This window comes from Callorhinus ursinus, unplaced genomic scaffold (assembly GCF_003265705.2).
Source record: "Callorhinus ursinus isolate GAN/ISIS: 27379988/994484 unplaced genomic scaffold, GSC_fseal_2.0 scaffold14, whole genome shotgun sequence".
Taxonomy (NCBI): Eukaryota; Metazoa; Chordata; class Mammalia; order Carnivora; family Otariidae; genus Callorhinus; species Callorhinus ursinus.
Genome location: NW_027397076.1, coordinates 4,175,554 through 4,180,635, shown reverse-complemented (window position 1 = coordinate 4,180,635; position 5,082 = coordinate 4,175,554). Strand labels below are relative to the sequence as shown.

The 5,082-nt window shown below is 48.9% G+C and overlaps 1 long non-coding RNA gene across 1 annotated transcript; it reads right to left on the bottom strand.

Moving 5' to 3' along the window:
• Positions 1–226: 226 nt before the first annotated feature.
• Positions 227–3,792, bottom strand: LOC141374076 (uncharacterized). Its single transcript, XR_012380629.1, has 3 exons — positions 3,732–3,792; positions 1,111–1,634; positions 227–1,009 (listed from the first exon to the last, which is right to left on the bottom strand). It is a non-coding gene; the product is annotated as an uncharacterized lncRNA (long non-coding RNA).
• Between the last annotated feature and the right edge of the window lie 1,290 nt (positions 3,793–5,082).

Below are 5,082 nucleotides of genomic sequence, written 5' to 3'. Positions count from 1 at the left end.
AGCATTTTGGGCCAACACCTTTGTCTGCAGTAATGAGTCACATGGGAATGAGCACATTAGGACTGGTGGCTGGGCCCGTCTGCCCCTCAGCCGCGGAGTAACAGTGAAGCCAGTTTCTGAGAGACCTGTAAATAATTTGTGAAACGGATGGTCGGAAAAGTGACCGTAAAGGTAGCACCTCTTTACCATCCATATTTACTCCATATGTGTCTTGAAAACAGTTTATTTCATTTGCTGAGCAGAAGTTGGATTTTTACTCATCAGCCCCACAGGGCCAAGGCTGGTTGGAAAGTAGAGTCAAGCTTTAAGTTAAGGCAGTTTTTTTTAAATGGGGGGAGAAAAAAAATGGTGGCAATCCGGAAGTATATACTGTTTGTTGCCAAAATCAAGCTACCAATTTGGATCTCGGACGTAGGCCCCGGGAGTGAAGAAGAGATTTGCTTCAGCAAATCAGATTCACTGTGATCAGGATGTCATGGCAGAAGGTTTCAGAACAACCCAGACTCCCATTTTCACTGACGAGTCTGAAATCTCAGACCATGGTCAGAGGAGTTAAAGTATTTTTCAAGTCCAGGTAATAGTTCTCGTTCCATGCGCAATAAATTTTAAGTCTGGTTAACTCCCAATCATTCACGTTAATGGAGGCAAGGAACAGTTTGAATAAATTAAAACAGGTGATGGATCCGAAATCTTTTGTATTGGATGTGGGGGGTGAAATTTACATTCACATTCTTAATAGAACCAGAGTGAAGGCTTGGTGTGTTTGCCGTACTTGAAACAGGGACATCCATGAACACGGTCTTTGAAGAAACTGGAATAAGAATGTCCTTTGCAGTTTAAGGAATGATGACAGATCTTGGAGGGTCAGGTAGCCTGGCAACAGGGGCATTCTAGGCCAGTGGCTCTCAAAGAGTGTGGTCCGTGTTCAGGCAGCATCAGCATCACCTGGGAACTTCTCAGAAATTCAGGTGCAACCCAGCCATCTCTGTTTTAACAAGTCCAACGCAGCCTAAAAGCTAAGGCCCACTGTTGTAAGCTACATGAAGAGCTTGGGATCCCATCCTGTCTTAGAGCCAACCTTTGGATTTTTAGGGGTGCCAAAGAACTCACCTCTTAGGAACCAGCCACCCATTCTCCTCTCTCTCTTGCCGGCGTTATAGTCTCTGTAAGCAGCAGATTGTATTGGACCGCTCCTCCTACACGCTCCGGCCCTACCTCGCCTCCTCCCCGACCTCTGCCCCTGCCAGTGGAGGGTCTACACAGGGGACGCTGGCATCAAAGGCGAGATTTAGACCGGAAAAGCTCTTCTCCAGCAGCCTCCGGTGCCGCTTCTCACTTGTGCTGACTGGGTTCTGGCTCCAGCCTTGAGCTTTCTGTCCTCTCCTGCAGCTCTCCACCCCTCCTAGAGCTGCTGCCAGGCCCGCAAAGATAGTCCCCCTTGGGAAAGCTACCATGTCTGTCTGTCTCCCAGCTGGTCATCTCGGTCTGCCCTCGCAGGTCCTCGCAGGGAAAACACGGTCGCCTTTCCTGAAGCCAAGTACAGAGTCAGCAGAAATACCCTCGGTGCTGCAAGGCTTCCTTAGGGCCTGCAGGGGTAGTCCGGTGCTGTGCTTTTCTCTTTCCAGAGGCTGTGCCTACAAGAGTCGGGGAGCCCCCAGAGCGACTTACCTGCTGTCCCGACAATGAATGGGTAGAGGTGTCGTCAGCAGGGAGACAGAAGCCACTCTGCCCTGTGTTGCGTGCCCTGGACTGGCATGGGAAGGCCCAAGTCTTCCCCTAATAGGAGGAGTCTCGGTCTTCGGCGTTCAGGAGGGTATAAGCTCCCTACCTGCCTCATCCACCCCACACCGGCCTGTCCAGGGCAAGAAGACTACCCACCCCGTAGGTTTGCTGTGACAAGTCATGAGCGAGTTCAGGTGAACGGTGCCTTAGAACGGAGAACACTACCTGCCCCCGAGGTAAACCCTCAGTAAAGGTTAGCTTTCCTCTCCTTGTATCAGTAAACCCCAAACTAAACCAGAGTTTCTCAACCTCAGCACTATTACCATTTTGGGCCGAATAATATTTTTGTGTAGGACGCTGTCCCTTGTACTATGGGATGTTGAGCAGCACCCCGGCCTCCACGTACTAGATGCCAGTAACATCCCCCAGCCGTGACGAGACCGTCTCCAGACACTGCCGAATGGCTCCTGGGGTTGAGAACCACGGAACTAGACGATGCTGATGAAAGGGATGTCACTTGCAAAGCCAACAAGAACCATTACAGCTTCGCTTTCAGGTTTAGTGCTGTGGATAGGTTCTCAGTAAATGGACAGCTTGCTGTGCTTCTGGGTAATCGAGTGCCTCACATTAGCATGACACAGCCCTTGTTTTCTCTTCAATGTACCGGTCTTGAGCGGCATATAAGAAAACTGATGTCAGCCGTATTGGTCATCGCGTTAAATACGTTTCATTCCCTGTTTAAAATGGGCTTTTATATGTCTAATGATAATGTTACAGTGATCAAAAAATAAGGTAGTTATCTCCATTTTTATTCACACTTGCCCACAGCCTGATGTTTTAGATCAGACCTATTTTTTTCTCAAAGACGCACCCTGATTTTCATCATTTACCTAATCAAACCTCAGCTTTGCGTCTGCCTGCCTGCCTGCCATGTGGCAGGGACTGTTCTGCCCTCAGTCCACCCCAAAGCCAAAGACTCTGCCATCCCCTTGAATGGGGCACTATGGCCCCGGAAGTCAGTGGGGGTCATAAGCCCCCTCCTAGCAAGCTGAGGTACCAGCTGTGCTTGAAGATGAGCAGTAGGGTCCCCAGAGCAGAAATCTCAGCCGCAGCAACTGTCTTTCTGAGTTACTGGACAATTTCTTTCACCATTATTCTGTGTCCTGAATACCCCAAGTAGGTCTACAATCTGTCAGGACCTGAAATACATCAACACTGGTCCAGAAACTGGAACAGAAGGCTGTTAGTGACTCATTACCTGCTCTGCCTGCAGGGAGAGTTGCTCTAATTACCTTACTCAGTGTCAGATGTTACAAAAATCTAGGAGTAAATATTTGTAGAGATTGAGACAGGCACCGTTCTGAGAGTACAGATGCTATGGGACCTTTGAAATAAAGTCAGGGGTGCAAATACACATACATGTGCTTCTAGTCTGTGTCTGGATCCCCAAAGGCAGTTCCCTAATCATTCAAGGCAGGCTACTCTGCTAAACCCGAATTTGGCCTCAGGGTAACCTTGGCCACCAGGACACCAGAACCTTGGACCCCAAGCTCAGCCAGCCATCACCCATCAGCCAGGAGGCAAGAGTGTGCCGTGGTCGAGACTGAGGACTGCAGCCAGACTGCCTACCTTCAAATCCTGGCTCCACCATCAACCAGCTGTATGATCTTGGGAGTTGTACTTAGCTTCAGTTTCCTCCCTGTAGAAACGAGGTACTAATAGTACCTACTCATAGGGCTAATGGCGCCAATGCATGTGACCTACATAATAAGTGCTCAGTAAATATCCGCTATGATGTGTGTTGCAGTGGAGACTGGGTGGAAGGGTGTGGCTGACTGAGGGTGAAGCCACAGGCACTCCTGGGAAAGGAACTGCTGATTTACCTCGCACTGGGTTAGGAGCGCAGTCTCCACTTGGGAAGGCACTGCAAGGCATGCAGAGGGCCTCGCTGGCCTTTCCATCCAGCGTCCCCACTCCCTCGAGTTACCAGATTGCATCTACACACTTACCTTCGGTGGTGTGCACCGAACTCCACGTTAACGTCCCCCCGTGTAAGAATCTGATGACCTGCATAAGAAAGAATTTGTGTATGAAGGAATCTTTGGCTTATGTGCAAAGGAAAAAGTCTCCCTCGGAAAAATACAGGCCTTACACATTTCGCAGACCCTCGTGTCCACAGAAACAGTCACTGGCAATTAGGCAGCCGCTGAAAGATCAGAGGCAGGAGCCCGCACATGAAACACAGGCAGCGCCTGAAGATCGCCGCCTTCTATCTCTGAGTTATGGGCGGCCGAGGTTGCCTCCCCCTGGGCCCAATATGCTCTGAGCTTTTCCTGCTGTGGACAGAGGCCCCCGGGACTTTTATGCACCCCAGTTTTCATGCAGCTTACTGATCCCTTTTTCACATGAATGAAAAACGCCTTTGATTTTGAATACTCACGTCTGTTTTGTGTAACACTTAACTGATGTGCCAGAATCATTCTGTACCTTAAAGGGGGTCTTGCGCTGGGTTATTAAAATCAGTCCTTCTGTGAAGAGTCACTTTGTTCACTTAAAGGATAACCGCCCTGCCTTTCTTAATGATGTTCATCTCGTTAAACCTGGATTAGAGAAGAGAGAGGCAAGCAGACGAGCAGTAGGAACATGGCCAGAGCCCATCGATGAGTTGGTCCAGCCACAGGAGAGGCTTCAAAGAAATATTGTCTGCTGATCAGCTGATCTGGAGTCCTCTAAGCCTTTCAGCCCTGCTGTCCTTTGGGAATCCTGCTTTAAAGGAGCATTCATTCCAGTTAGAATCCTGATAAGCCAATAGAGACCTTGACCCAGTGGGTCCACTTCATTTGCTCAGATGGCATAATGTGCTGTTTCATTGTCTGTGGAATTGCCCATCTATGGAGAGGTCCATGAGGTTAAACCAGTCATCCATTCAACCAACATTCTCTGTTTCTTCTAGGTGGAGGGCATTTTAAGTCCTGGGAATGAAGTCATGAATCAGATGCTCAAAATTGGGAGTGAAGACAGAGAAGCTACAATACAAGGGTTGGGGGGTGGGGGGGGGCTTCCATTCATATATGTAACTTTGGCAAGTTCAACTACATGTTCAGCACTGAAAAAGAAGAGGAAAAGTAGTATTTAAACAAAGCTGACAACTCTGGTCTCACCTCTGCTCTCATTGTTGGGTCTCACGAAGTGAAGCGTAATCTGCTCTCTGCTCCTGCCTCTCACAGTGTGAGAATCTCTGCTCTAGTGTGAGTCTCCAGAGTTAAGAAGACCATAGGTGGTGGTTTTGTATTTTGTACATTACGGACCCTAAATTTAAGACCCTGTCCTATTGGGTGCTCAGCCAAAGAGCCAACTGTT